General features: G+C 37.4%; 1 protein-coding gene and 1 pseudogene across 1 annotated transcript in view; both read left to right on the top strand.

The window, feature by feature from the left end:
- LOC102812179 (adenylate kinase isoenzyme 5-like) overlaps positions 1–24,271 on the top strand; it is a 442,715-nt gene that overhangs the window by 108,307 nt on the left and 310,137 nt on the right. The gene's annotated exons all lie outside the window — the stretch shown is intronic.
- On the top strand, positions 13,400–13,926 carry LOC102811790 (annotated as a pseudogene).

The following is a 24,271-nucleotide window of genomic DNA, read 5'->3' as shown; positions in this document are numbered from 1 at the left end:
TGAGTAAAAAGTCATTGTAATTACCAAGTTCAGGATTGGAAATGAGAATAGGTTTTGGAAAAGCAGAATCCAGGGGTGAAGAAGGTAAGGAGTGGTGAAATTAATCAAGGAAATTTTATTTTAATAATCCTAAATCCTTGTCATCTGCACCCCAGTGACCCTACCTCCATTAAGTAATTTAATTGTGCACAGAAAAAAATAACCTTAACAATATATTCATTTTTATCAATTTCTTATTAGGCAATTGTTTTGATATTTCTAGTTGGGGTAGTCAGATATTAAAGAAGTCTTTGATTTTTGGTTCTCCTCTATGAAATAGCAAGACAACCACAAGTGTAGAAAGGAAGCCTGAATTTGTATAAGTTATAACATGATTTAGACTATTCTCTTTTGTAACCTATTTAGCTGGGACAGGGACAGTGTGGTTAGCAAATGCCAGATGCAGTATTTGTTGAATTATGAGTGAATGAATTAACAGGTTGGACTGAACAAATTAGGTTTAATAAGTTGAGTGTGAACAAGAACTTGTTTAGACTTCATTCATTTGAAGTGATTAAGTAGCTTTTTGGTAATAATTTCTACTTAGGTTTTCAAAAATTCATGCCGTCTTCTATGGTGTGTTCTCTAACCATTACCAATTCACAGGTTATTTCAAGGTGTCAGGAACCTTGAGAGATTTCTCAGAAAATACCACTGAGTGTTGCTTCAAACAATTTCCACAGTTGTTACCAAGTTCAAAATCAGGAAGAAAAAAGAGAAACACTGTTTTTGTTTTAATAATCTTGTTTCTTACCTGCATATTTAATCTAAAAATATTGAGGTTGTTGTATATTGTGAAATATGCTGTTTTCATAAGCATATAGACATTACCACCACTTGGTCTATTCTTGATAATGATAATTTTAGTTTTTCTACCAAGGCTTAGAGTTCATATGTTCATGACAAATTAATTCTGGCAAAAGTCCAAAAGGATGCTATGACCCCTTACAACTGAACGATTAATATAGCAGTAATTTCAAACTAAGTCCTGTCTTACAGCTTGTAAAGCATAAGCTGAAATCCTCTTGGCTCAATTAGTAATATTCGATTACTGCAATTTACTTCTGTAATTTGCCTATTCATTTCATCAATTTAATTTGAATGCCTAAGACACTGAAATTTGATGTTAACAATAGCATTCATTAATTTTCTAGTATTGCTGATGTAGGCAAGTACAAAGAAGTCCAAGAGTAGCGTAAAAGGCTAAGTGCTCAACTATTTGACAAAAGGTTACTTGTTCAAACCCAGTGACCTACTACTGAAAGATCACAGCCTTGAAAATCTTATGGAGCAGTTTTACCCAGAACACTTAAGGTCACCCATGAATTGGAATCAACTCAGTGACAACAAATAGCAATGACAGCAACAGGCCGTTCCATAATGGTACTGTTCTACTCCACAGTCTGTGAGATAATAGCTCCACTTCAGTAATAAAAGATAATACACAGGAAACTTCAGTTATTTCAAGATATCTTCTATTATGTGTAATTGTTCACAAACTGTACTCTCATCAGCTACCAGCACTCGTCTGTTAGTTTGTTATACTGTGGTGGATTATGTGCTACTGTGAATCATGAAGTTATGCTACCAATATTTTAAATATCAGTAGGATAGGTTTCAATGGCGCTTCCAAGCTAAGGTAGACTAGGAAGAAGACACAGGCCACTTCTGAATGGTTAGCCACTGAAAACCTATGAATAGAAGCAGAACATTATCTGAAATTGTGTCATAAGATGAGCCCCTCAAGCTGCACAGTACTCAAAATATGAATGTGGAAGAGCTGCCTCCTCAAAGTAGAGATGACCATAATGATGCAAATGGAGCAAAGCCTTCAGGATCTTCAGTTGCAGATGGGGCAAAACTCAAAATGAGGAGAAAGAGCTGCAAATACCAATTACTAACTGGAATGTGGAATGAACAAAATATGAATAAAGGAAAACTGGAATTTGTCAAAAAATGAAATGGACACATAAAGATTGATAACCTGGGCATTAGTGAGCTGACATAAACAGATATAGGCACTGGCCATTTTGGATCACACAACCAAATGGTTTATTATACAAGGAATGAAAAATGGAAGAGGAATGGCATCACATTCATTGGCACAAAAGAGTATTTTAAGCTCTGTCTTAAAATACAATGCTATCTGTGATAGGATAATATCCATATACTTACTAGGAAGACCAGTTAATACCATTATTACTCAGTTTACATATCAATCATTAAAGCCAGTGATGATGAAATTGAAGAATAATATCAGTCTGAAATTTAACAAACATGCAATCAAGATACATTAATTATTACTTGTGAATGGAATGCGAAACTTGGAAACAAAGCGGAAGAACCCATAGTTGGAAAATATAGCCTTAGTGATAGAAATTGTGCTGGAGATAGCATGATAGAATTTTGCAAGACCAACAACTGATTCAGTGCAAATATCATTTTAAATAACATAAAAGGTGACTATACACATGGACCTCATGAGAGGGCACACACAGAAATCAAATTGACTGCATCTGTGAAAAGAGATGTTGGAGAAGCTCATTATCAGCCCAAACAAGGCAAGGGCCAACTGTGAAACAGACCATCAGTTGCTCATATGCAAGTTCAGTCTGATGCTGAGGAAAGTTAAAACAAATTTACGAGAACCCAAATACAACCTTGAATATATCCCACCTGAATTTAGAGACCATCTCAAGAAATAAATTGATGCAGTAGACACCAATGGCTGAAAACCAGAAGAGTTGTGGAGTGGCATCAAAAGCATTATGCATGAAGAAAGTAAAGAGTCATTTAAAAGACAGGAAAGGACAAAAATGGATGTCAGAAGAGACTCTGAAACTTGGTCGTGAGTATAAAGAAGCTAACATAAATGGAAGAAATGAAGCAGTAAAAGAGCTGAACAGAAAATTTCAAAGACAAGCTTAAGAAGCTAAAGTCAAGAAATATAAGGAAGTATACAAAGACCTGGAGTTAGAAAACAAAAAGAGAAGAATATGCTCAGCATTTCTCAAGCTGAAAGAACTGAAGAAAAATTCAAGTCTTGAGTTGAAATGTTGAAAGATTCTATATGCAAAATGTAGCGTAGTGGTTACAAATCGGGCTGTGAACCTTAAGGTCAGCAGTTCGAAACTACCAGCCGCTCCGTGGGAGAAAGATGAGGTATTCTGCTCCCGTAAAGATTTATAGCCTCGGAAACCCTGTGCAGGGTCACTGTGAGTTGGAATCGACTCCGCGGTACTTAACAACAACAGCAACATATGCAAAATATTGAATGATGCAGAAAGCATCAAGTTAAAATTAAAGGAATACAGAATCACTGTGCCAATAAGAATTGGTCGATGTTCAGCTACTTCAAGGGGTAGCCTATAATAAAGAACCGATAGTACAGAAGGAAGAACTTGAAGCTGTACTGAAGGGTATTCATGAACAACAAGACTCTAGGAATTTATGGAGTACATACTGACGTCCTTCAGCAAACTAGAATTTGGAAGACAGTTACCTGGCCAACCAATTGGAATAGATAAATATTTGTGCCCATTACAAAGAAAGGTGACCCAACAGAATATGGAAATGTTCAAACAATATCACTAATATTACATGCAAGTAAAACTTTGCTGAAGATAATTCAAAAATGATTGTAGCGGTGCATCAACACAGAGCTGCCAGAAATTCAAGTCCGATTCAGAAGAGGACATGGAACTAGGGAATATCATTGATGATATCGGATGGATTCTGGCTGAAAGCAGAGAATTCCATAAAGACGTTTACTTGTGCTTTATTGACTGTGCAAAGCTATTCAACTGTGTGTACCATAAACTACAGATAACATTGCAATGAATAGGCACTTAATTGTGCTTATGGGGAACCTGTATTATAGACCAAGAGACAGTTGTTCAAACACAACAAAAGGATACTGAATGATTTAAAATCAGAAAAGGTGTGCATTAGAGTTGTATCCTTTCAACATGCATATTCAATCTGTGTGGGGAACAAACAGTTGAGAAACTGGATTATATGTATATGAATGTTGCAGAAGATTGGAGGAAGATTCATTTATCAATCTGTGATATACAGATGATACATTCTTGCTTGCTGGAAGCAAACAAGACTTAGAACACTTCCTACTGGAGATCAAAGGCTACAGTTTTCTGTATGGGTTGCGCCTCAACTGGACCAACAAATATGATAAATGGAGAAAAGAGTGAAATTGTATAAGACTTCATTTTGCTTGGATCCACAATTAAAGCTCATGGAAGCAGCAGTCAAGAAATTAAAAGACATAAAGTTGTATTGCATTAGGCAAATCTGCTGTAAAACACCTTTTAAAGTGTTAAGAAGCAAAAATGTCAGTCTAAAGCTAAGGTGCACCTGACCCAATCCATGGTATTTTAAATCGCCTCATATGCATGTGAAAATTGGACAAGAAATAAGGAAGACTGTAGAAGAATCTATCATTGATGCTTTGCAACAAGTTTATTAGGATATCATTATTCCTAATCATTGATGCTTTGCAACAAGTTTATGGGAATGGTACTCCACATAAAGCAAGAGTTTTTAGATGTATCAAGCATTTTAAGGAAGGTTGGGAAAACCTCAATGATGAGCTAAGAGAAGAAAGACTGTCAGTCTTGACAAGTAAAGAAACTGTTGTTGAAGTCCAGAAACTGGTGGAAGAAGATCATTCCATTATCATTGAGGCAATAGCTACTGAATTTGGGGTCTCACATGGTTCTGCATTTTCCATGTTAAGAGAATATCTTGGCCTCGGTAGGCTTTTGACTCAGTGGGTACCAAAAGCATTGCACAAAGGTCAGCTAGTTCAAAGAGTTGAGTTCAAAGAGTTCCATTAGGCTTTTAAGTAAGATTGAAGATAACAAAGATAATTTATGGAGTGAATTATAAATGAGAATGAGTCTTGGATTTACCAATACAGTTCAGGGAGCAAAGTTCAACCAAAGCAGTGGCTTCTGATGGCATCTATTGGACCAGTCAAATTCAAGGCAGAGAGGTCAGTTATTACAACTGTTTTTTTAGAATTCCAAAGGAGTCCTCTGGGTAGACTTTCTCAAAGAAAACAGGATCATCAGGGAGGCTTGCTTATTAGTAAGTAGTTTTCAGAAAATTGAAAACTGTAGTGGTGAAAAAAGGCCAGGAAAGTTGTGTTGAATAATTTTTTCCCATTATGATCATGGCCTGCTCATTCTTACAGTGTAACAAAGGCTATGTCCTTTCAGAATTTCAATGGGAAACTTTCAGACTTTTTTTGTTGTTGTTGTTGTTTCCAAAAAACATATAACATTTTAAAAGAGCACAATTTGAGCCACTTGAGAATGCCCAAACTGTCATTTTGATGTGGTGTAAATTGAAGAGGAAAGAGTTATTTTGGGGGGAAGGGTTAGAAAGATAGAAACACCACTTTCAGAAATGTATAGATCTAGATGGAAGATATGTTGAGAAACAGTAGTTCCAAGTTTGATATATTGTTTACTAAAAGGATTCTATGGTTGTATAGCAATCCTTTTTGACTTACTCTCATATATTTCCTAAATGATTGGAACATATTAATGGGTTGTCAGTAATATGATGACCCTCATTAAATTGGTGAACTTCTAAAAGTTGGTAGAAAATGGATTTAAAATATAATGTAATATTTCCAGGAACTTTTGGAAATCCCATCGTATGTGCACTTAATTCATATGGAAAAAAAGAGAACAAACACAAAGCTAAAAACACTTTTCAGCTTGGAACTCTTTTTTTTAGATCTTCTCTGCAGTTGATTCTAGGTAACATATCTTGTCCTTATATTGCTGTAAATATGCTTTGTTTTCTTCTAAAGTCATAGGCCTCTTGGTTCAAAATTTGAGTCTTAAATTGCACATCAAGTTTTAATATTTTTGCCCCTACACTCCTTTAAGGTAAAGTAGAATGCTTCTAGTAATACAAATTTCAGGAATAACATAGACTGTGCAATTCCACTGAGATATAATAAGGTCTATAAGGAAAAGTATTTGGACAGATTACTTAACTGATGTATCCTGTGCTCCTAAAATAGTGTTTGGTATATAGTAGATACCTAATAAATAACCTGTTGAATGAAACATAGATTTAAACTAATTATCATAATCACATCCTAAATTTGAAAACATAAAGAAGAATGCCTAGAAAAAGTGAGTATGGTCAGACAAGTGAAAACATCGTTATCTATCAAAGGAGATGAACAGAGACACTGATGAAAAAGTTACTTAAAATGCAAATACATTGTGTTTCCAGAACATTCCCCAAGTTTTGTCTTTTCACAAGTTAGTGAAACCCTCAGGACCTCAGTTCTGCCATCTGAAAACTGAATATAATAATATTTACCTCCTAATAGGTCATGAAAATTGAGTGAGAAAAGACAATTGCATCATTCATTACAGTGCCCAGCACAGAGAAAGCACTAACTAGACACTAATCAGAAAGCAATAATTTATTATTTCCATAGTATTGCTCCGTATATTTTCAAGAAGTTTTATTAGTGCTATAGCAATGACTTCATCTCTCGTACTTTGGACGTGTGGTTAGGAAAGGCCAGTCCCTGGAGAGGAACATCATGCTTGGTAAATGGCAGGTCAATGAAAAAGAGGAAGGTCCTCAATAAGAAGGATGAACACAGTGGCAATAACAGTGGCTTCAAATAGTTGTGAGGATGGTGTAGGACCAGGCAGTGTTTCTTTCAATTGTGCATAGAGTTGCTATGAGTTAGAACCAACTCAATGGCACCTAACAACAACAACAATATAGCAATGGCATGTATTGTGTACTTTCTCATCCTGATTCTTTTATTAAATTGAATTTGTACAAGGGAGAGATTCCTATATTCTAGTGGTATTTTTTAGATTGTAGAAAGGCTATTGTAGTTTCTATGAAATGATGAACTAAGAAAATATAGCTCAGCTTGACAGTATGAAAGAAGTATTGCCAAGCCTGTCACCAGCTATAAAAGCTCTTCAGAAGCTATTTTATAGGCTTTTGGTGTTGATTTTTCTCTTTCCCCTTCCAATTTTACTTTCACTTTCGTCATTGATTTTTCTCTTTTTCACTCCCACTGAGCATGGTCTCAGAGAACATTTGATAGGGCTGCCTCTTTCATACATTTGGTCATTCATATGCCATCCAAAAACTCTGCTCAATTTCTAATATATTCAATGAAACCACATGCTAGGGAAATGCCACAAGAAACTCAATGACATTAAGAAAAATTGAGTGCAATATGAGTGGCCAAGGGCTGGCTTTGAAGTCACCAAGGCCAGAGTCTGAACACTGCCAAGTTTCTGAACCTCTCTACACTGAAATATCCTCATGTGTAAAATGGGGATGAAGATAATGGATTTGCAGAATCAAAGCACCCATATCACAATGGAAGTTAAATAAACTACATCTGTAGTTATTAGTGCAAGGAGCTCTGGTAGCATAGTGGTTACAAGTTGAGCTGCTAACCTCAAGGTCAGCAGTTCGAAACTACCAGCTGTTCCGTGGGAGAAAGATGAGACTTTTTGCTCCTGTAAAGATTTAGAGCCTCAGAAATCTTATAAGGGGTTGCTATGAGCCGGAACTGACTCCATGGCACATAACCAACACCAGTTATTAGTGGGATTGATACTACCTCATGCCCCAAAATGTCTGCCTAATTTTCATTATGTGCTAAGTAATGATAAGGAATAATTTGCTGAGCACTTCACTGTGATAAATTCTCTCTGTCACATGCTTAATTGTATCTAAGGTATATCCCTTCAAAGTGATAGGTTCTATGAGAAACCTGAAATCCAATTCTGAAAGCCTGTCATTACTTTTCAAAATGACTTAAGCCAAGAGATAACACCAACAGCTACTTATTTTAATGGAGACATTCTTTAGAAGAAATGTCAACCACAAATCTGTCTTGGCAGATGCATGCCTTGTTATTTTCTATCATTTCCCTTCTCAACATTGGCAAGCTGGGGCTGCCTGGAGGATGAGCAGCTTTCAAGTTTCTATCAAGAGGAAGAGAAATGGAGTCTGTTTACTTCTGTTTTTAATTCTCTTTATGTAAAAATCTTGTGCTTGCTTTTAGAAGCAAGTAATATGTATGAATTCTTTACTCAGCATACAGATTGAATAAATATGGTGAAAGGATAAAACCCTGATGTACACTTTCCCTGGTTTTAAACCATGTAGTATTCCCTGTTCTGTTTGAATAACTGCCTCTAAATCTAACGGCAAACGACCCAGGAAACAGGACTAAATGAAGAAGAATGTGGCATCAAAATTGGAGGAAGATTTATTAACCATCTGTGATATGTAGATGACAACCTTGTTTGCTGCAAGTAAAGAGGACTTGAAGCACATATTAAGATTAAAAAAAAAACAAACAAAACTACAGCCTTCAGTGTGAATTGCTGATAAAGAAAACAAAACCTCATAAAGAACACAAAAATCCTCACAATTGGACCAATAAACAACATCATAATAAACAGAAAAGATTGAAGTTGCCAAGGATTTCATTTTACTTGGATCCACAATCAACACCCATGGAAGCAGCAGTCAAGAAATCAAACAATCTATTGCACTGGGGGAATTTACTGCAAAAAACCTCTCTAAAATATTCAAAAGCAAATATATTACTTTGAAGAGGACTAAAGACTCCTGTAGGATCAACACTGGACTTCGAACCACAAGGTGAGCAGTTCAAACCCACCAGTTTCTCCTCAGAAACCCTATATAGGGTCGCTATGAGTCTGAACTGACTCAACAGCATTTAGTACACATAACATAAAAGGTATCCCTGGAGTTGGGGTCCTGATGTGGCGCTGTGGGCTAATGTGTCAGACTGCAAGGCTGTTTAAACTGCAAGGTCGGTGGTTCAAGCTCACCAGTTGCACCTCGGAAACCCTATACTGGGTCGCTATGGGTCGGAATCGCCTTGATGGCACTTTACAACAACAACATGAGTCTGAACCTACTTGACAGCACTTAACACATATAACATAAAAAGTATGCCTGGAGTCCTGGGGTGGCATTGTTGGTTAAACACTGGACTGCTGACTGCCAAGTCAGCAGTTCAAACCCACCACCTACTCCTCAGAAACTCTATATAGACTTGCTATGAGTTGATACTGACTCATCAGCACTCAACAACAACAAGGTGCACCTGACCCAAGTAATAGTATTTTTATTTGCCTCATATGTGTGTGAAAGCTAGACAGTGATTAAGGAAGATTGAAGAAGAATTGATGCATGTGGATTACAGTGTTGGCAAAGATATGGAATACACCAGGGACTGCTAGAAGAATGAAAAAATCTGTCTTGGAAGAAGTACAGACAGAATGCTCCTAGAAACAAAGATGGTAGGACTTCATCTCACATACTTTGGACATGTTATCAGAAGGGACCAGTCCCTGAAGAAGGACATCATATTTGGTAAAGTAGAGGGTCAGCAAAAAAGAGGAAGACTCTCAAGGAGATGAATTGACAAGGTGGGTGCATCAGTGGGCTCCAACATAGCAATGATTCTGAAGATGGTGCAGGCTCTGACCCCATTGCATTAAGTCACTAAGAGTTGAAACAAACTCAACGGCATCTAACAGTAACAAGAATGTGTATGCAATATATGTGTGTGTGTGTGTGTGTGCTCATCCTAGGGGTGGATGTTTCTGGTGAGTAATGCCAATGAGTATAAGGAGGAAGTAAAAATCATACATGAATCTGTGACCCAGAAATAGCCACTGTTAACATTTTGGATCTTTTCCCTTAAATATTTTTCTATGATATTTTAGTAATATAGTAATTGATATCTTATTGAAAATAAAGTTCACATTTTTAGCTTAAAATTACATCATGTACATGTTTACAGGACATTGACAGGCAGTTTCTTTGCCTTCTCCAAGCCCCATACTACATTCCCAGATGACGCAAACAGTTAAAGTGATCAACTACTGGCCAACTACTAGCAGTTCAAAACTACCCATAGTTCAAAAGCCTCCGTTTCTGAAAGCATTTGAAAACCCTGTACAGCTATTCCACTCTGAACAAACCTCAAATAATGACTTAGCGTTGCTCTTTCACAGAATTAACATGAGACTCAAAAACATGTGAACCCTTTGGAATTCACTGATAAAGCACCCAAATGAAATCACTATTTATTCAGGCCTACATGTCTTGAGAAATCAAAAGAGCCCTTTTTATTGAGCATCTGCTTAGCAGCTCACTATGGGAATCCAGAAAAAAATTCAACTATTCAAAACATAACCCCTGACCTCAGAGAGTCTGATGAAGCTAGAGTTGGAACAGTGGAGGACCAAGCCTCCCCTTGACTATAAGAACTCTGCTTTAATTTTTAAAAAGGTTTCCCAGGTCTTAAATTCCTTTTATCCTGGCTCTTTAAATTGTAACGTGAGTCATGTTTCAGAAAACTATTTTTTCTTTTACGTCATACATAATTGTAATTTTACCCACAATAATGCAATTTGCCATTTGAATAGTAAATCTCTACCCACTTAAAAAAAAAAGAGAGAGAAAGAGAGGTAAGAAAGCTTGTTTTTGTAAACTTCGATTATTTCTGATAGTTGGTTTAAATTAAAACCAGTATTTTTAATTGGTGAGTGGAAGAGAGAGAAAGGTACCAATGGGCTGAGTTCAGCCACATTCCATGGACTCCTGTTGACCTGGAGATGAGAAGGAGAAGAGGAAGGGCTGGTTGGTCCAAAGTGTGGTAAGACCTGGGGACACCTGAGCCCATAGACAAGGACATAGTCACAGAGAGCCAGAGCTGAGAATGAAGCATCCAGCTAATAGGGAGTGAGGGGAGACACACAAGAACACCCAAACTTGCAGATGGTACCCAATTGACCTAGCCTCAATGGCTTGATGATCAGAACTCGACTAGAGGAAGAGTTTTAAAAAAAAAGCAAAACAAAACAGAAAACAATTTTTTATAAAGGAGCCGAGGGTAAATTGCTACAATTTGATGACCTTGACCTATACTCATGGAGGTAGTAGCTCTAAATACCAACAGAGAGGGGAGAAGTCTTCACATCAAGTATCAATGCTATCCCCTCTATACACAGGGTAGATAGGGATGGGCAACTTAGACACTGGCTACCTAAAATGAGGGGGCGATAAAGGCATGAAGTGACTGACTTACAAGGTTTCAAGAGGGAGTTTAGTTTAAGAGTGTGTGAGGGAAGATAAGAGTCCACACTGAATAGTTTTAATCTTAGCTAGACAGGGCTGGTGAAAAGAGATGGGGATAAGATTCTTAAGATTCAATAGTGAGTAATTGTTACCATGAATAATTGCGACTGTCACAATTGTAAAGGTAGATGATTTGTAACAAAAAGGGGTGAGTAGTTGATCTTACAGTCCAGAAACAGAGGACCCTAGCACCATCAAGGAAGAAGAGGACAAGTGGAATGCGGGACCTTATCCAGAGAAGCAGCGACACCAGAGATGGAGGCAGAGATGGGGACATGGAGAGAGGGAGCAGGTGAGGACCCTAGATTCATGGAAAGAGAGGGACTAAGAGCTGGCGGCCAAGAGTCTGACTTGCAGAATGTGCCCTTTGGTGGTGTAAATTATTATATATGTTTGAGTGTTTAAAAAAAAAAAAAGAACTAAAATGAATACAGAGAAATACTGTTAACTGATGGTGGTACATGGAGGGGATTATAATCATTGTAATGAAACAAGGTATATGATTTGTTAAATGTAAAACTGATGATCTGCCCTGTAAACTTTCACTAAATTCACAATAACAACATTTAAAAACAACAACAATAGTATTTTTATTGGATTAAAAAAAAAATACTGAACTCAAAAAAAGCCAAAACCAAATATAACAGGAGGCTTATAAAATCATAAATCCTGTTGAGATTCTGTTAGTTTGTGTTATAGAAAAAGAAATGGAATATTTTTTGTCACAAGTATATACAGGGTTTTTGCATAATTATGTAATTATGGAAAGTCCATATGTGTTTGGTTATGTCTGTGAGGTGAAGTTAAGAATTTTTTTCTTTATAATTTTGGTAATTCTCATTTTTTTCCTATGGTAACATGTTTTTTTTCTGATTACCTAAACAAAATGAATTAAAATTATTAAAAACTGAATATATTTGAAGATCAAAAATGACACTTAAAAAAATAACAGTAAGTCAGCAGTTTCAAATATGTGAGAAATGCAGACTTCAGCTCTTATAAATAAAACATCGCAATGTGATAACTATAGGAAACCAAAGAAATATTTTCCATAAGGGAAAAATATGTACTACACTTACTTTAATTCTCTGTAAAACCTCTCCTCAGACAATTTACTAGCTTTCCAAAATAGAAAAAAACAAACAAAAACACACCTCACTGCCATGGATTTGATTCCAACTCATAGCAACGATACAGAATGGAATAGAATTGCTCCATAGGGTTTCTGAGGATGTGAATCTTTACAGAAGCAGACTTCCTCATCTTCATCCCATGAAGCATCTAGTGGGTTCAAACTACCAAGGTTTTGATTAGCAGCGCAACAAATACTTAACCATCTGAGGTACCATGACTCATTTACTAGCCTTATTTCACATTATTTATTTGTTTTCATGGTATTTCAAACAGCTCAAATTCAGTGGTAAAGCTTGCTCTTTACCACCTCATAAAATCTACCATAAATTAATGATATCAAAAATTATTCAGAGCTGAACCATACATCCTGTGTGGTGCTGTAGGCTACTGCGCTGAACTGTAAAGTCGGTTTGAACCACGAGGTTGGTGGTTCAAGCTCAACAGCCGCTCCTCGGGAACCCTGTATAGAGTCACTGGGTCGAAACCAACTCAACAGCATATGACAACAGCAGACAACTTTTGTCAGAGCCAAGAATTTAATTGATAGACCAAGGTGGATCTTGGGAGTTGAGTTTAAGAGTGTGTTGGGAAAAGTTTGCTCTGCGGTCCCATGGATGTGTCTTGCTTCATCAGTGTTTGGACAGAACAGTTCCAGGGACTCCCCCACCTCCAGCCTTGGACCACCTCTAATAACTTCTCTGGGCACAGTCTTTTCTCCAGGACCATCTTCTTGAGCATTCCCTGTTACCGGGACCAGCTAAACACCATTTGTGTGTGTGTGTTGTTGTTGTTATGTGCCGTGGAGTCGGTTCTGACTCATAGCGACCCTGCACAGGGTTTCCGAGGCTGTAAATCTTTACGGGAGCAGAAAGCCTCATCTTTCTCCCGCGGAACAGCTGATAATTTCGAACTGCTGACCTTGCGGCTTGCGGCCCGATTCGTAACCACTACACTACCAGAGCTCCTTGTGTGTGTGTGTGTGTGTGTGTGGTTAGCTCCAAATCTTTGACCAACCATGAGCTCTCAGATCCGTCAGAATTATTCCGCTGAATTGGAGGCCTCGTCAACCGTCTGGTTTATCTGCATCTGTGGGCCTCTTATACCTACCTCTCTTTGGGCTTCTATTTTGATCGATGATGTGGCTTTGCAAGGTGTGGGACACTTCTTCCATGAGTTGGTGAAGGAGAAGCGTAAGGGTGCTGAGCATCTCTTGAAACTGCAAAACCAGCTTGATGGTCGCGTACCCTTCCAGGACGTGCAGAAGCCCTCCCAGGATGAGTGGGGAAGAACCTTGGACGCCATGGAAACTGCCCTGGCCCAGGAGAGAAAGCTGAGCCAGTCTCTTCTGGATCTGCATGCTGTGGGTGCTACCCACACAGACCCCCCCACCTCTGTGACTTTCTGAAGAATCATTTCTTTAATGAAGAGATGAAAATTTTCAGGAAGATGGGCGACCACTTGACCAACCTCCATAGGATGACTGGTCCCCAGGCAGGGCTGGATGAATACCTCTTCGAAAGGCTCACTCTCAAGCACGACTAAGAAGAGCCTGTGGAGCCCCGCAACCTGTGAAGGGCCTTTCAGCATTCCCCTGCTCTCCGCAGACCTTCTGCCTGAACCTTGCTCTCCAGACACAGTGACAGCATAGTCAACACCCTGGAGCCTCTCTTCTCCTAAGTCGAGGACCAAATGAAAACAATAAAGCTTCCTTTTACAGCAAAAACAAACAAACAAACAAACAAAAACAGTGTGTGGGGTAAGATTGCGTCCCCACTGAATAGTTTTAATCTTGTCTAGATGGGTCTGATGAAAAGAGATGGGGATAAGAGTCTTATGAGTTAATAGTGAGTAATTGTTATCATGACTAATTGCGACTGTCACAATTGTAAAGGTTTTGTAAAAAAAATCGGGGGAGTAATTGATCTTACAGTCCAGAAACAGAGGACCCTAGGACCATTAAGGGAGAAGAGTACAATTAGAATGCAGGACCTTATCCAGAGAGGAGGCGACACCAGAGATGGAGGCAGAGATGGGGACATGGAGAGAGGGAGTAGCTGAGGACCCTAGATTCATGGGAAGAGAGGGACTGAGAGCTGGCGGCCAGGAGGCAGACTTGTAGAATGTGTCCTTTGGTGGTTTAAATTATTATATATTCCTGAGTGTTTAAAAAAAAAGAGTTAAAATGAATACAGAGAAATACTGTTAACTAATGGTACATGGAGGGGATTATAATCATTGTAATGAAACAAAGTATATGATTTGTTGAATGCAAAACTGATTATTGCCCTGTAAACTTTTACTCAATTCAAAATAAAAACTTAAAAAAAAAAAAAGAATCTTTGAAAAGCATATGCAACAAGAGATTGGAAGCGGAAAGATGAAAGTAGTGGGAGGAATGCAAGAGTTAAAGTGAATAGAGGTAAATACTGTTAACTGATGGTACATGGAGGGGATTGCAATCATTACAATGAAGCAAATATATGATTTGTTGAGTGTGTAAAACTAATGATCTGCTCTGTAAACCTTTGCTCCCTTGACAATAAAAAGATGCTAAAAAAAAAAAGTCTTGAGTAAAAACAACATCTTAGTAGTGATAGGGGAAGATATGGCAAGAGAAGAAGAGGACGTGGTCACAGAGGTGAGGAAAAAAACCTGATGAATTGGGTATCTTAAAAGCTAAGTTTGATTATTTCAAGAAAGATAAATCAGCTATCTAAAACTGCTTCTCTGGAAAGTCAAGCAAAGTAAGGACTGCAAAGAGCCCATTAATTTTAACAAGTGGAAGCTTTTTGTGAATTTTATCAGCCATTGTGTGTTTGGTGGATTTACAGAGGGAGAAGTCAGATTGCAGTAGGCAGAGGAGTAGGTGGGAGGTGAGAAAATAGAGATGGGTGGGAAGGTGTAGAAAACAGATTCAAGAAGTTTAACTATGAAGGAAGAAAAATAAGGCAGTAGTTGGGGGGAGGTTTGAGTTGAGGAAGAAATTTGTGCGTTGGTTTGTTTGGGCTTTAGGGCACGGTGTTTTGTTCTAAGGAGGAAAATGCTTGAACATGCTTAAATCCTAGTAGAAAGGACACAGTTGAGAGGGAGAGACAAATCCTGAATCTGTTCATATAAACAGGCATATCTAAAAGTCTAGAATATAGGAAATGTAGCAATTCAACTAAATTGAACAAATATATATTATGTGCTTGAACTCTAGTGTGGTGCTGTAGGATTAAGTACTGGACAGCTAACCATAAGGATGGCAATTCAGACTCACCAGCAGCTCTTGGAAACCCTATATAGGAATGCTATGAGTTGGAACTTATCCAAGGGTTTGCAACAACAACATATTTAATGTTTATAGACCAGGGATCAAGAATGAACAAGATAAACTCTCTACCTTTTATAGAAGCTACATACAATTTGATGTAAACTTGATTATAGAAGAGTACTCAGGGCAAAAGGCCACATAATTAATATGTGTCAAATAAAGTACAGAACAAAATTACCAGAAAAAATAAAATCAATGTAATTCCACAAACTGATACAAACTCTGCCTTCTAATATGGTTTTAATATTCCTCAAACACGCCATTCCAGTTTATCCTCTCAAGCTTTGCTCCTCTTTCTTAAAATGCCCCTTCTCTTCTATTCTACCTAGGAGATCTTATCTTTTGTTGTCCTTCATTATGCCGTCTCTTTTCCCTGCCTATTTCATGTTTTATAGTTTAAAAACTTCCACTCAATTTCACAGTTTTTAAAAAATATCCAGGACTTCAAAATGGTTTGAATGGGTTCAGTCATGGATAATACAGCAAAATTGGAACAGAGCTGAATTTGTAAAATGTGGGTGTACTAGGATGATAACCAGAACAGGAATGGGGTGGGAGATGGGAAGAGACACAGTGAACACCCTTTCAGGAGCATGATGCAGAAGACTGGTGTATTGCCAAGATTGTGGAGAATGACATACATTAAAAGAAATGTGCTTTTTCAGCTGGGCACTGTTGTTTCCAATTCTAGACTCTAGACTCATGGAAAGAGAAAGGCTGTGTACTGGCAACCAGGAGGCTGTCTTGCAGAATGTACCCTTTGTTTGTTTAAATTATTATATATCCCTACATGTTTTTGTGTACAAAAGAAAATAAAAGAGGAAATAGAAGCAAATACTGTTAACCAGTGATGCATGGAGAGGATTGTAATCATTGCAATGAAACAAAATATGATAGGTTGAGTGCAAAACTGATGTTCTCCCAACTTAACTATCACTCAATTCACAGTAAAACCTTTTAAAAAAGATAGTTGATTTAAGCTGTTTAACACAATCCTCTAGAAATATTGCTTATATGCATTTTCAGGCTAAAGCTGATGAAAATGAAACCATGTCCACAAGGTCCAAAATATGACCTTGAACATATCACACATAAATTTAGAGATCATCTCAATAACAGATGATGCATTAGACACTAGTGAATGAAGACCAGAAGCTCTGTGAAATGACATCAAGAACATCGTACAGGAAGAGAGCCACAGGTCATTTAAAAGGCAAAAAAGAAAGAAAGAATCAAAATGGCTGTTCGAGAAGACTCTGAAATTTGCCCTTCAGCATAAATATATTAAAGCAAATGAAAGAAATTAGTAAGTCAAAGAACGAACAAAGGATTTCAAAGGGCAGCTCAAGAAGTCAAAGTAAAGCATTAAAATGAAATGTGCAAAGGCCTGGAGATAGAAAACTAAAAGGAAAGAACACATTTAGCATTTTTCAAGCTGAAAGAACTGAAGAAGAAATTTATGCCTCAGCTTGTAATATTGAAGGAGTCTATGGCTAAATAAGTGATGCAGAAATGATCAAAAAAGATTCATAGAATTACTGTACTAAAAAGAAATGGTCAATGTTCAAGATTCACTGAAGGCACTACAAAAAACAAAGACTCTAGTAATTGATGAAATACAAATTGAAATCTTTCAACAAAGTGGTGCAGCACTTCAGGCACTCACTCCATCTCTGCCAAGAAATTTGGAAGACAGCTACAAGCCATATTTGTACCTGTTCTACAGAGACACAACGCCATGGAATGTAGAAATCATTGAACAATATCATTAATATCTCATGTAAGTAAATTTTTGCTGAAGATATTTTTAAAATGTCTGCAACAGTACATCAATAGAGAACGGTCAGAAATTCACCATATTCAGAAGAGGATGTAGAACTAGGGATATCATTGCTGATATGAGAAGGATCTTGACAGAAAGTACAGAATATCATAAAGATTCTTTATTGATAATGCAGAGACTCAACTGTGTGAATCTTGACAAGCTATGGATAACATACTCCACAACACTTAATTGTGTTCATGAAGATTCTGTGCATAGTCCCAGAGGCAGTAGTTCAGACAGAACCAAGGGATACTGAAGAGCTTAAAATCAGAAACTGTGGGTCAGGGTTAGATTCCTTCACCATACTTATTCAATCTGTACACTGAGCAATAGTATGAGAAGTACAATTATATAAAGAAAAACGGACATCAGGATTGGAGGAAGATTCATTTACAACCTGTGATATGCAGATGAGACAACCTTGCTTGCTAGAAGCAAAGAGGACTTAAAATACTAACTGATGAAGATCAAAGACTACAGTTTCATTATGGATTGCACCTCAATGTAAAGAAAACAAAAGTCCTCATCAATGGAGCAGTAAATAATATCATGATAAATGGAGAAAATTTGTCAAAATGGATTGAAGTTGTCAAAGACTTCATTTTGCTTTTATCTACTCCAAGCAAATCAACATTTATGGAAGCAGTAGCCAAGAAATCCAATGATGCATTGCATTAGGCAGATCTGCTGCACAAGACCTATTTAAGTGTTCAAGAACGAAGATGTCAGTTTGAGGACTAAGGTGCACTTGACCCAAGCCATGGTATTTTCAATAGCATCTTATGTATGTGAATGTCAGACAATGAATAAGGAAGACTGTGGAATAATTGGTGCATTTGAAATAGGTGTTTGAGAAGAAAACTAAAATTACCATGGACTGCTAGAAGAACAAACAAATCTGTGTTGGAAGACCAGTGAGAATGTTCCTTAGAAGCCAGGATGATGAGATTTCATCTTTCATACGTTAAACTTGTTATCAGGAAGGACATCATGCTTGGTAAACTGGAGGGTTAGTGAAAAAGAGAAAGACCCCCGCAACAAAAATAGATTGGCATGGTGACAGCAGCAATGAACTCAAGTGTAACTACGATTGGGAAGTTGGCAAAGGACCAGCCAGTGCTTCGTTCTGCTATGCGTTAGGTCACTGTGGATTGGAACCAACTCTGCAGCACCTAATGACAACAAAAATCAAAATGGAGTCCTGGTGTGGTGCATTAGGATAAGTACTAGACTGCTTACATTAGGTTGGAAGTTTAAAACCACCAGCTACTCCTCAGAAACCCTATACAGGATTACTATGATTTGGAATCAATTCATCGGCACTTAACAACAACAGCTAGGAGAATATAAATAGCTAGTACACAGCTAAAATAAAAATGAACAACAGATTCATTATTTTTTAAAAACACTTTTTATTAGTTATCAGAACAATCAAATCAAACTCTATTTTAATATGTATTAGATTAGAAGAGATTGTTAAAGCTAAATATTTCATGCTGGCTCGTCATATAAATTGTTATAACCTTAGAAAATAATTTGTCAGAATTTGTCAAGAGCCTTAGTGATACGTTTTGATTCACTCTTAGAAATCTATCCCAAGACAATGATTATAAATATTGACAAGTATTTAAGGATGAGGATATTCATCAAAGATATACTCAGTTCCCTGGTGATCATCACACCTCGTGTCTATAAATTTTCCATATACTGTTGACTCCCAAGTTTGTATCTCCAGACTTCACCTTTTCCTTGAACTCTGGACTCCTATGTCCAACTGCCCATTTGACATCCCACTTAGATGCATATATTAATATGTACAAATGTGCCTCCTAGTCTTCTACATGTCCCCGTATGCCCCCACCCCCAACACATTTGCTGTACAAAAATTAGTCTGTCTCTTGTTTAACCCTTCAATGAGATCCCCCTCTCACTCAGATTACAAATTAAAGTCTTTATCATGGCCATAATACCCTAAGTATGATGTAGTTTCCTGTTATCCATTGCCTCCTATTACCATTCTATTTATTCTACTTCAGTCACTATCCTCACTACTGTTCTCCAGGTACATTTCCATCTCCTGGCCTTTGCTTTTATGTTCCCTCTCCTGGGATCCTCTTCTCTGATATTCACATGGTTTGCATCTTATCGCCTTCAAGTTTTTGCTCAACTATTGTCTTGTCATTGAGATCTTCCTTGACCCACTCTTAAAATTGCAACACACTTCACCAACACTCCCTATCCCCTTTACTGGTTTATTTTTTCCAAAAACTTATCACCTAATATCATCTATCATTTAATTTATTCATTATTTACCACTCACCTTTAGATTATACATTTTGTGAAGGCAGGGTTAGTTTCGTTTTGTTGGTCTGCTTTATTTGCTCCCATATCCCATTGCCTAGAATAGAGCATGGCACATGGTAGGTGTTCAGTAAATACTTGTTAAATTTGCAGGAGGGGAAAAAAAAGGAACTAAGGTCTAACAATAGGAGAATTGTTAACTATATCATGAAACATTCAAACAATGAAATTTTCGCAAATATTAATTATGTTTTCAAAAACTGGGGGTGATGGGAGGAGATAGGAGTAAGGAGTTAGGGTTAGGCTTAGGTTTGTGGCTAGATCTAGGCTACTGGGGTTTCATGTAGTGTTAAGGGTATGGTACAACAATGGTCAGGGGCAGAAACTGGGCTAGGGCTAGTAGGACTTAGTCTACTTTTAGGGTTAAATTTAGATTTATTTTTATAAATTTATTTTATTCTTGAAATTTACTGGATTTCATCTTCATTTGAAAAGTCTGTAACTACACTATTCCCTCTTTTTACTTTGTTGTATTGTTGCAAACTATTATCTCGGGTTCCCCATTTTCAGTCTTGTAGATTTGCTTTACTCAAAAACATCTAATGTGGTCAAAATGTGTAAAATTAAACATCCTTTTATAAGATTATATATATTTTTTTAATCTAGAAGGAAATGTGAACAAAATTCTAGCTCTGGTTAAGGTAACAAGATGACGAAATGGTATCATTTTGTGATGTTCATTTATTTACAAATATTCCACATAAATATTTTTACAATCAGTTATTTTTTAATAATCATATAATTCATATGCTTTTAAACCAAAAATAGTAGTGTTGTTGTTGTTATTTGCCATGCAGTCGGTTCCAACTCATAGCAACTCTGTACAGGGTTTCCAAGGCTATAAATCTTTATGGGAGCAGAAAGCATCATCGTTCTCCCACGGAACAGCTGGTAGTTTCGAACTGCTGACCCTAGCGATAGCAGCCCGATTTGTAACCACTACGCTACCAGAACTCCTTAAAAATAGTAATAGCTAGTGCTAATTATATAATGTTGTTGTTGTGAAGTGCCGTCGAGTTGATTCCTACCCATAGCGACCCTTTATAGTGTTTCCAAGGAGCAGCTGGTGAGCTTGAACTGCCGATCTTGCAGTTCAAATGGCTTTGCAGTCTGGTACATTAACCCACAGCGCCACACCAGGACTCCTGTAATAATTACTATTAATCACAGGTTCCAGACACCTTCTGTACAGGTATTAGGTCTTTTTTATATATTATGAAAGAGGCAGAATAACCAATTTTTGTCATCTCATAGGTTCAGATACAACCTAGTTTTTTTTAATGTAAATTTGCTTATCTGTGAACTGAGCTTAAAGTGCTCCCTGAGAATTTCTCTACAGCTTAAATAAGATTGGATAGATAAAGCACTTGATAAATTGCCTTGCTGTTATTGTTGTTAGGTGTTGTCAAGTCGGTTGAGATTCTTAGTGACCGTGTGTAGGGTTTTCGAGGAGCAGCTGGTGAGCCTGAACCGCTGACGGTATGGTCCAGCACATTAACCCACAGCACCACACCAAGACAATGTGCCTAGCACATTGCAATTCCTTAATAATTGGTAGGTACTTTTATTAATTTTGTTTTGGTTGTCATTATTTCTCATCTATATAAAGGAAAATTTGTAATGTAGATTAAAAAACAAACCAACCAACAAGCTGTTGTCCATGAATCAATTTTGACACAATGTGAACCCATGCAAATAGAACTGTTCCATAGGATTTTCTTGACTGTGATCTTAAGGGAAACAGTCTCTTCTGCATTTCTGCTAGGTGGATTTGAACTGCCAACTTTTAGATTAACAGTCCAATGCAAGTCATTTGGACTGCCCACAGACCTTCAATATAGATAAGATAATCATTCATTTAGATTAAATAACTTTCCTGAGTTCATAAAACAAGGGAGCCAGAATTTATTCTCATGTCTGTCTAGCTGCAAAGCCCATTCTCTTCTTCCTACCACATCATTCTTCTTTTTCCTCCAGAAGGAATGGTTGCAATTTTATTTTCAACTGTGGTTACCAAAGAGTATCTGTACTCAGTTGCTTTATTTTTGACACTCTGCGTTGGATGAATGTGTGAACCTAAACAGTGTGTCTTAGAACTGAATTATCAGGAAAAAAGTGCATGGCTTTAACTTGTGGACAATTTTCAGTTCGTAGTCTCTTTGGAGTTCCAGTATGGCACTGTAGGATGAAAATTAGTCAGAACGGACAGTACTTAACAGCAACAACAGTGTCTTTATTCTTCAGTAAGGTCAAGTCATAATGACAAGGAATTGTCCCTGAGCTGAAATGCTGGTAATTTACTCAGTGATTTAAAATTTAACTTTAACATATATTTTCTAAGCAGTGTTGTTTTATTTCTATTTATTGAATAATGACAATTGATGCATGTTTTTAACAATCATTACTAAAAGCCAATGGACTGTCTATGAGTAGTACCATCACATTCCAGAAATGCCAACTTTTCATTTCTTTTCTGTTGCTCTTTGGTTATAAAATTAACTATTCTCAAGAAAATTGTGAAGTGTGTTTTAAGATTTTTCCTCTCTTAGGAATGAAACATGTGATAGCATTTTTATGTTTATGGACACATCTCTAAAGATGAATATAACATATATAGAATCTTAACATTATGAGCCAGATAATTTAACAAAAATAATTATGTATTAAATCCCCCTCCAAGACTGAAACTCAAAGGGAAAGCATGAACAGGCATGTAAGTTTGCTGGCGACCACGTTGGTCTACTGGTAAGTAGAAGAGAGGAAAAAGACAGCAATGAAGATGTGGTCTGAGTTTAACCACGTTTCATAGACTCCCATCAACCTGAAGATGAGAGAGAGAAGAGGAAGGGATGGTTGGACCGAAGTGTGGTGAGACCTGGGGACTCCTGAGCTAATGGACAAAGACATACCCATGGAGAGCTATAGCTGAGAATGAAGTGTCCAGCTGATATGAACTGAGGGGAGATGTAGAAGAATGGCCAATCTTGTAGATAGTATCCATTCGACCTAGTCTTGATGGCTTGATGATCAAAAGTCGACTAGAGGAAGATTTTAAAAATTTGATAAAAGAAACAAGTGTAAATTGCTACAATTCGATGAACTTAACCTATACTTGTGGATGTTATTGTTGTTGTTAGGTGCCATTGAGTTGGTGGCACCAACTCTAGGGATCCTGGATGTAATAGCTCAAAATACCAACTGAGAAGGAAGGAAATCTTCACATTAAGGATCAAACATATCCCCTCTGTACACAAGGTTGATAGGGACAGGCAACTTAGACATTGGCTACCTAAAATGGGGGTGGGGGTGGGGAGAGGAGTGGGATATAAAGGCACAAAGTGGCTGGCTTACAAATTTTCAAGAGGGAGTGTAGTTTCAGAGTGCAGGGAATCTACACTGAATAGCTTTCATCTTGTCTAGATGGGTCTGGTGAAAGGAGATGGGGATAAGATTGTTATAATTCAATAATGAGAAATTGTTGTTATGACTAATTGTGACTGTTACAACTGTAAAGGTAGAAGTTTTGTAAAAAAAAAAATGGGGGAGTACTTAATATTACATTCCAGGAACACAGGGCCCTAGGACCATCAAGGGAGAAGAGCACAAGAGAAATGCGGGACCCTACCCAGAGAGGCAGCAACACCAGAGATGGAGGCAGAGAAGAAGACATGGAGACATAGAGCAGCTGAGGACCCTAGACTCATGGAAAGAAAAAGGCTGTGTGCTGGTGGCCAGCAGGAGGCAGGCTTGTAGAATATGCCCTTTGGTTGTCTAAATGATTATATATTCTTGAGTGTTTTTCTATACATCTCCCATCCCACAAAAAAAAAAACACACACACAGAGAATAGAAGAAAATACTGTTGAATGATGGTGCATGGAGTACATTGTAATCATTGCAATGAAATGATGAGTGTAAAACCGATGTTTTCCCATGTAAACTATCACTAAATTTGCAAAAAATGTGAAAAAAGACAAAAAAAAAAGCAATCATGCATCACTCCTAATTTACTCCTATACTACTTCTAGTGCATACCTGGTATACTATATGCTTTATTCCTTTAAATGGTGCTTATTTTCATCCTTATTCAAACCCTTATTCAAGTGAAGGTTTGTTATTTATTTTACAGATGAGAAGGCTGAGGTTCAAAAAATTTTTAAGTATTCTTCCCCAAAACAGATGTTGTTGTTGTTGTTGTCAGGTGCCATCAAGGCAGTACTGACTCATAGCGACCTAATGCACAGCAGAACAAAACACTGCCAATCCTGGGCCAATCTCATTATCGTTGCCATGCTTGAGCCCATTGATGCTGCCACTTTGCCAATCCATCTCACTGGGGGTCTTCCTCTTTTTCTCTGACTCTCCACCTTACCAAACATGATATC

Source organism: Chrysochloris asiatica, unplaced genomic scaffold (genome assembly GCF_000296735.1).
Source record: "Chrysochloris asiatica unplaced genomic scaffold, ChrAsi1.0 scaffold00002, whole genome shotgun sequence".
Classification (NCBI taxonomy): Eukaryota; Metazoa; Chordata; class Mammalia; order Afrosoricida; family Chrysochloridae; genus Chrysochloris; species Chrysochloris asiatica.
This window is presented reverse-complemented; position numbering and strand designations above follow the sequence as displayed.